This window comes from Thalassophryne amazonica, chromosome 9, assembly GCF_902500255.1.
Source record: "Thalassophryne amazonica chromosome 9, fThaAma1.1, whole genome shotgun sequence".
Lineage (NCBI taxonomy): Eukaryota > Metazoa > Chordata > Actinopteri > Batrachoidiformes > Batrachoididae > Thalassophryne > Thalassophryne amazonica.
This window is the reverse complement of record NC_047111.1, coordinates 29,792,712-29,802,061: the sequence shown is the minus strand read 5'-3', so window position 1 is coordinate 29,802,061 and position 9,350 is coordinate 29,792,712. Positions and strand designations below refer to the sequence as shown.

Genomic DNA, 9,350 nt, shown 5'->3' with positions numbered 1-9,350 from the left:
TAAAAAGATTTCAAGGTTATATCATTTTCAGCAATTGTGTAAGCAGCAGAAATTCCACCGTAAAAGCTTCCCACTGCTTCCTTTTAATAATAGTAATAAGTGATCCATGTAAACATTAACTTTTAGGCCTGAAAAGCACAGAACAGAAACAGTCAAAGATAAACGCACCTGTGGAAAGTTCCGGCTCAAACATACTCTTATTGTGTACAAGAACCTCTGACATATTGATCAAATCTAAGTGTATTAGATGAAGAGAAATCACATAAAAAAAAAAAACACGTGACACAGATGGAGAGACGGCGAGAGGTGCTGAACAGCTTATAGCTGGACACCATAAAGATACTACCCATAATGCCCCTGTGCACTACATCAGTAATGTCTCGTCAGCAGACTACAGGCCAACTTACAATCGCTCTTCTTTTTTCTTTCTTGGCTCACATTCTGATTTTTATATTTTTCTTGTCTGTGTGTCTCCATGTGGTTAATTCAACTTCATCCACAATCTTTACTCATTAACTTTAGCAACAGCAGGTTGTTACTTATTACAAAAACAAAACAAAAAACATTTAGACATTGTGTGGAAGTTTCAGGGAACAGAACAATATCGTCATAAAGAAAGCTACTGTATGATGTTTATCCATCAGGATATTTTCAATCTAAGAGTTTCCAAGTTCTTTGTATTTGCACTAGAGAAGCTGTTAATTATTACTGTATGACACAGAAAAACACTCCCTGATTTTAGACAATAGTAATAACTCATAAACCCGTCACATGAAGCGTCTGGCTTCTACATTTCTGGTCAATAACTAATAACCGCACAATAGACTTAAATGCTGCACAAAATCATAGACATTGAAATCTCTGGGAACCTCGTGATCCGATTATGATTATGAGGGCAATGACACCATTGTAAAATGATTATCAATGCATCCTTTTTCCACACAGAATTTTTTTTCTCAATGTATGACTACTTGATGCTTTTCAATGCAAGGTATTATTAATCAGACATAACAGTACAACAACACGCTGCAGCTCGTCCCACTCTGACATGTTTGAACTCTTTCTCAAGTTCACACTGCAGCAGAGCTCTGTGGGTGTGTGTGTGTGTGTGTGTGATCCACTGTAAAATTACTCTCTCAGCATCACCGTGTTTGTACCACTGTGTGCACATACCGTTTAAAGCCATGTCCGCCATGGAGAAGCTCCTGTGTTGCAAGCACAACAAATGTTGTGTTGTTATTACACCCAAGCAGCTATGTCAATCTGAGATGTTCCTGGGCGTGCTGAGTGCCGCTTTAATGCATCGTTACAAAGCATTAATGCTTTGTAACTAATGCAAAAAGCAGTAAACACTGCTTCTGACCCAGAGCATGTGAGCCGACAGGAACAATGAGGATTTCTGCTCATTGCTCCAAGAGTGGCACAAGTACGGAGCGGGAGCAGGAAGATTTCGGCTGGAGTGTGGAATAGCATATTTGGAAAAAGTATCGCCTTTTTCTCCTGACTAGAACTTCAGTATTGCACATGCACACTGCTCAGCGCATTAAAAAAAACAAACAAACAAAAAACAAATATGTCTATAATGAGTTGGGCTGACAACCAATGAAAATGTGCCTTTTAAATCAAGCAAAACATCTGAACCAATGGGCAACAAGAAAACTAAAAATAGCATTTAATCCATGTGATTTTCATGAATTGAGCATGTTGCAATATTGTTATATATGAAAGTTGAATAAGGACCCGTGTCCATATACAACCCCAATTCCAATGAAGTTGGGACATTGTGTAAAATGTAAATAAAAACAGAATACAATGATTTTCAAATCCTCTTCAACCTATATTGAATTGAATACACCACAAACATAAGATATTTGGGTGATTATTTAACTACGGACACTATTGGCCTTGTAAATGTAATTTCCACCACACCATTGCCTTACAATATAAAGCGCCTTGGGGCAACTGTTTGTTGTGATTTGGCGCTATATACATGTGCTCTGATGTCACTGTTTATCTCCATAGAAACTACCCAAACAATCTTTCATACAAACTGTTTAAAGGGACATTACAGTGTTGTGGTGGAAATTACGGCAATAGTGTGGGACAACTACATTTTGTTTAAAAAAAAATCACAACAGTTGTATGACATTGAAAACCCCAATTATGTTTTGATTATTTTACTGATATTTTAGTCAGAGATATTTTAAAACATTAGAAAAAACGTTTCTTTACCATTCATTTTTATCATTGAAGATCAAAAGTCTGGGTGTGGGACAAGCACAAAATGGCAATATTTGCATATAATGATGCTGAAAAAAGGTGAAAAAGTCATCATAGACTACTAGAACAAATTTCTTAACACACTTTCATTGTAAAGATAACTATAAAAGTGTGAAATTTTCCCTTTTTTCTGTTTTTCATACAATATGATCAAAGGACATAATAAGTGCCCGTAGTCTAAGAATCACCCATTTAATATTCAAACTGATAAACTTTATTGTTTTTGTGCAAATATTTGCTCATTTTGAAATGGATGCCTGCAACACATTTCAAAAAAGCTGGGACAGTGGTATGTTTACCACTGTGTTACATCACCTTTCCTTCTAACAACACTCAATAAGTGTTTGTGAACTAAGGACACTAATTGTTGAACCTTTGTAGGTGGAATTCTTTCCCATTCTTGCTTGATGTATGACTTCAGTTGTTCAACAGTCTGGGGTCTCCTTTGTCGTATTTTGCACTTCATAATGCACCACACATTTTCAGTGGGTGACAGGTCTGGACTGCAGGCAGGCCAGTCTAGTGCCCGCACTCTTTTACTATGAAACCACGCTGTTATAACACGTGCAGAATGTGGTTTGGCATTGTCTTGCTGAAATAATCAGGGACGTCCCTGAAAAAGACGTTGCTTGGATGGCAGCATGTGTTGCTCCAAAACCTGGATGTACCTTTCAGCATTGATGGTGCCATCACAGATGTGTAAGGTGCCCATGCCATGGGCACTAACACACCACCATCACAGATGCTGGCTTTTGAACTTTATGCTGGTAACAATCTGGATGGTCTTTTTCCTCTTTTGTCCGGAGGACACAACGTCCATGATTTCCAAAAACAATTTGAAATGTGGACTCATCAGACCACAGCACACTTTTACACTTTGCGTCTGTCCATTTCAAATGGGCTCGGGCCCAGAGAAGGCGTTTCTGGATGTTGTTGATGTATGGGTTTCGCTTTGCATGGTAGAGTTTTAACTTGCACTGTAGGGACTAACACTAACTGTGTTAACTGACAATGGTTTTCTAAAGTGTTCCTGAGCCCACGCGGTAAGATCCTTAACACAATGATGGCTGTTTTTAATGCAGTGCCGCCTGAAGGATTGAAGGTGACGGGCATTCAATGTTGGTTTTCGGCCTGGCCACTTACGTGTAGAAAGTTCTCCAGATTCTCTGATTCTCCTGATTACATTATGGACTGTAGATGATGGAATCCCTAAATTCCTTGCAATTGAACATTGAGAAACAATGTTCTTAAACTGCTGGAATATTTTTTGATGCAGTTGTTCACAAAGTGGTGATCCTTGCCCCATCTTTCCTTGTGAACGGCTGAGCATTTTGGGGATGCTCCTTTTATACCCAATCATGGGTTTCCAATTAGGAATTGGGGTTGTAGATTGTTTTTTTTTTTCCTGGGGTCAACATCTTTTATTCAATTGCTCTAAATGAGAAATGAGTACACTGTCTTTCTTCAGAATGGACCCCTCTTTTTGTGCGCCTGCTCCAAGTGCTTTTAACTTTTTAGAGGTACCGTGATGTCTCTTTATGGGGACAATGGGAGGAGAAGATTATGTCTGGTGATTTGACACTCAAAATCTGTCAAAATAGAGAAAGAAAAAAAAACCCCATATGTGATAGCAGATTGGACAGATGCTTTTTTGTTCTGGCTGTGGGCAAGTACTTTTAATTGCCGCACATTATAAGACAGTCCTCCTTAGCTGTTTATTGCTGCCAAAGAAAGAAATTGCAAGCAGACCCCCCACCCACTGAAAATACTTCTGCAGATGATGTGGTTCTGTTGGCTTCATCAGACTGTGACCTATTATGGGCACTGAAGAGGTTTGAGATAGAGTGTGAAGTGAGTGGGATGAGAATCAGCACCTCCAAATCTGAGACCCAGGGTCCTCTGTCGGAAAAGGGTGGACTGATCAGATTGGACAGAAGAGAGTTACTGCTCCAAGTGGAGGAGTTTAAGTGTCTCAGGGTCTTGTTTGCAAGTGGGCGCAAGTTGGAGCATGAGCTCGTTAGACAGACTGAGGCACTGTCGGATGTCTTACGGACTGTGTCTTGGATCATCATGGTGAAGAAAAAGCCAAAAGGTGAGACTCTCAATTTGTTGTTTTATGCTCCTATCCTCACTTATGATCATGAACTTTGGGTAATGACCAAAAGGGCAACGTACTGGATTCAAGTGGCAGAAATGAGATTCCTCCGTCAGGTATCTGGCTTACACTTAGGGACAAGGTGAGCAGACTGGCTATCTGGCAGGGACTCTGAGTAGAGCTGCTGCTTCAAGTGGCAGAAATGAGATTCCTCCGTCAGGTATCTGGCTTACACTTAGGGACAAGGTGAGCAGACTGGCTATCTGGCAGGGACTCTGAGTAGAGCTGCTGCTTCTTCATATAGAAAGGAGCCAAATGAGGTGGTTTGGGAATCTGGTGAGGATGCCACCTGGACGTCTCCCTAGGGAGGTCTTCCAGACGCATCCAACTGGGAAGAGTCCCAGGGGAAACACTCAGGATATGCTGGTTGGATTAATTATCCCAATTGTTGGGCCTCAGGATCCCCCTGGAAGGACCTGGCCAAGGATAGGGAAGTGTGGAATGAGCTGCTTGGTCTTATGCCACTGAGACCCAGACCCGGATAAGTGGCAGAACATTAATGAATAAATGAAAAAGTGCTTTTCTGCTTAAAAAAATGCCGGTTTTTTTGCCAATGCCAAAAAAACGAAGGTTATAAATCTTGTTTTATTTTATTTTTCAAATAAGTAGAATGTCCACAGTGGACATTGTGGGTCTTTGACTTGGTATTTGTAAATTTAAGAATAATATTCACTATTAATTTACTATTTTATTATTTAATATTTATAATAATAATATTACATGTTGACTCTGGAACCAAGTTTGGTTTTAACATGAGGTAAATGTTAACATGAGACGTTTAAAAATTTAATTGTGATGGACATATTTGTTTTTATTTCTTCTTATTCTGCTGGTAACTGAGCAGCACCTGTACTCATCACAAAACAGATAAACCGATAATTCAGTGCAATTCAATTTATTGTCTTCATGCAGAGCACAGACAGCAAAATGAAATGTGGCCGTGTCAAATCCGGACGGCACAACACAACAAGTGCAACATTCAGAATTAATCAAAGAGAAAAAGCCAAAAGGCACTACAATAAAACTATAAAATAATAAAATGAATAAAGGCTGATTAAATTCATTTTAAAAATATGGCACAATAAACAAAATGGCAGGTAAATGAATTTGCTGGTATGTTACTAAAGTGGCGGTGCATGGCAGTTCATAATACACATAAATATTGTAATCATTTATTATTTATAACAGGTGTTAAGACTGGCCGTGCACGCTTTGTTGGCCCATAAAATGCTGGAAAAGGACCACTGCTTTTATGATGTTTTTGGCTCATTGTCATTTTTATCCAAGAGCATTTATTCACTCATTTTCCAGACATGCTTACGCCAATCAAGAGACACAGGGGGACTGGAGTGTACCCTAGCAGTCATAGGGCAAGAGGCGAGGTACACCCTGGACAAAATGCCAGTTTACCACAGGACCACATACAGACAGACAAACTCATTCCATCTACGGTCAACTCTAAGCTCCCAGTTTGCATAACTGAAGCACTCGGGAGGGAACCCACACAAACACAGGAGGCAACAGCACTAACCACCAAGCCGCCCTTCATCCAGGAACATCCCTGAAATAACTCGGAGATCTGATCTGTTTTAGATCAAACTTAATGGGGCTATTGAGGGTCAGCCAAGAACAAAGTGATATGATTTAGAAAAACAGTCAATGTTACAATATTCAGTACACACTCAGATCTTACTCAAATGGGTACGTAGCTTACACAGTCTGGCAACAAGAACTGTGACCACTCTGACATCAGACCGTCTAAGCTCAAAATCAATTGAAGGACTCATTCCTGATGTAAATACCCAATTATTACCTAACTTTGTGTGTATATTATGTAGCCTGGCACTAAAATCACCATTAAGGCTGCCAATATATAAAAATGTAAACTTGAATATAATATCAGACATCTAAACAGCTGGTTTAACGGGTAATATTCTGATTCAATGTTTTACAGCTAAATATTGTTGGGGCTTCATGCTGAACATCTTCAGAGTCCCAGTGAAACAACTTCTTTTGTGACATATGTCACGTAAGTCCACATGTGAAATCCTGCTGCTCTGAGAGACACTCCCACCGGGCCAGACTGTGCACCCTACAACGCACTCACATGGTTTATGGAAGAGACAGAGATATAGATTTTCCAAAGCACCCGGGTTATTGTGTCTGCACATTTTAATATTTGATTTTTTAAGAAATATTGTGACTTACACTCACTTGCTGAAACGTTACAAAATATGACCCCTTTAAACTGTGGTCTTTTTTTGATTATGAAATGATGAAAATTTTGTACATCAATAAGAGTAGTCATTCATACCATGTTTCTGGTGATCTGAGACTTGGAGGAATAGAATAGAATAGAATAGAATAGAATAGAATAGAATAGAATAGAATATCATCAGGACGCTGTGAAAGGCTCCAAACAACAGGATGAGATTTTAAATAGCCAGTCATCAAACACCGTCACAGCCAGAAAACACACACACACACACACACACACACACACGGACAGCTGCATAGTCGTGCACAGCATCCAGGTGTTTGTGGATTTGTATTCATGTGTGCGTGACTGTGTGCACAGGACGGAAATCAAAGAGTGTATTGCTTTCTTCCGTTCTCTGTGTGAGGCCTCGGTGAAACGCTCAGGTTCTCTGCTTTCACGCTGTTCTTCAGGCTGCAACAACGTCGTCACCGTGGCAGCAGAAAATAAAAAGCTCTGAAAGCTCTAATTCTGCCGCTGCATCCAGGGCACCTTTTACAATATTTGATGTATGTGGTCACTAAAATAAATAGATGTATAACTTAAGCAGATCTCCTATTGTCGATTTCTGCCACCTGATTGTGTAATATAGTGACAAAGAATTAGATCTGTTATTCCAGACATCAGCACATATGCACACTGGCAGCACATGGTGCTGCATTTAATGCCGCTTGTCATCGGCAGTGATCTAGCAGGGCTCTCCCTAAGGGCCCTGTCCCACTGGGGAGAAGATTAATTGCACATGAATTGAGTATACAAAGTACGGGCGTTCGTTGTCGTCCGCAACAAAAATGGCCGAAAATGACAAATGTCCCAGTATGAATTAGGGATGTATTAATAATATATAGCGAATATATGATGAACAATCACGGTTATATAACGCACGTAGTGAGGAAACTGATCCGACACATTGAGATTATCACGGCAGTATTATAGGTGTATTATGAATGCATCGAGCACGTGTTGCGCGTGCACAGCATCTGCATTGCGGTCATAAAATAAGCTCACTCGGGCCGTCGGCATCATTATTCACACCAACAATACAGGCTCTGGAGCAAGTGCTGGACTTGGACAAGTTGATCACAGAGTTAATGTTCATGTTGTCATGCGAGGGTTAACTGTTCATGAGTTTGGGGAGTGGGAGGGGGGAAGCCGCTAGGGGTGTGAGATGGTGTTTTTTTTTTTGAGAGTGTCACAGAAAACAGACTTCAGCATGAGTTGTGGCTAAACAGCAACTCTTCCTTTTGTTGGTGTTAAATAAAAGTCCTGGAGGAGACCCGATTGCAGCAGCTATTATGTCTTTGCGGATCTACACAGCCGGACCGGCACTGACTGGCAGGTATGTCGCTTTCTGCCACATATAGTACTTTGGGTTTATGTGACGTGTTTGTTATGCATTCACAGATTGTCCGCAAATCAGCTGCAAAGCAGATGTAATAAAACGCTTTATTCGTGGCCAATCTGTATGCAGTCGCTACAACATATTTTAGTTTGCGATGTGGACGTGTTAGGCACGATATATATCTGTTTTACACATTGTCCCAGTCTGCTGCCAAGCCGCAAATCCCTGTCGGTTGCGGATATCAGCGGTTAACGGCAGATATACAGCGCATAGAGTGAGTATGTATTGTGTATGTATGGAGTATCTAAGGCGGATGTCATCCGCAGCCAAAATTTTGTGCAGCTCAAAAATCCTGGCAACGGAAAAACGTGCCTCTGCAGATAATTGTGGACGTGTGCGGGTGTCGGCGACTCATACAAGCATGTTTCACGCATATTGCGGATGTTAAGCGAATATGAGCCAATTTTGTGCGCAATCTATACCCAAATCCTCCTAAACACCAGTGGGACAGGGCCCTAAGCAATGGAAACGTGTCACAGCACCAGGTTGTTACATTCTCAGCGCCATCATGCCGATTTTCAAGTTTAGGGTGTTCACTCTCTGCTTTTTCACATAATTTTGCTTAACTTTATTGAAATTTGTTGGTTTGCAGCCACGCAGAGTGATTTCTCTTGTCTCCATGTCAGCTTGTAAAGCAGGGGCATCTCTCGATGGTTCAACGTGCAAGACTCGTGTGTTATTGGTCTGGTTAACAGTCACACAAAAAAATAAAGCATTGCTATTGGTAGAATATCCAACATCACGCAAAGGTTTAACAGCACGATTTCCACTGGGAAATTTCACAAACACCTTCAGCTGACTTGTTCATGTGAAACTTAAGGAAGAGCAAACAAGAAACAAAGCCTGCAGATCAGAGGATTATTTTGTTGTTTTTTTTGTGCCATCTCTGGCAGTACCTGCTGTCTGTGAAATAGAGAACCATCAAAACCACCAGGATGCTGCACTCAAAAAAGAAAAAAGCTCAAAATTAATTTATTAGAGTGCCAAAAAAATTTTTTAAAGTGTAAAAAAGCACTTATCATCCAAATACGACACCAAATAAGCACATGGAAGTTTATTTTATTTATTTAAATTTTTATTTATTGATTTTTTCCAATTTTTGTTCAACATGCCCCCCCCCCAAGCACCACTGTGCTCCAAGTTTCTGGGGAGAACCTTATCTAGTGAAATCTGTGTGACAGTCTGCAGACTACTGCTGTGGACATTCAGACGTCATTACCCCATATTTGGGCTTCAAATATCAATTGCAGCCAAAA

The 9,350-nt window shown here is 40.3% G+C and overlaps 1 protein-coding gene across 6 annotated transcripts in view; it reads right to left on the bottom strand.

The window, feature by feature from the left end:
• Window positions 1–9,350, bottom strand: part of dbn1 (drebrin 1) — a 356,842-nt gene that overhangs the window by 291,011 nt on the left and 56,481 nt on the right. The window lies entirely within an intron of this gene.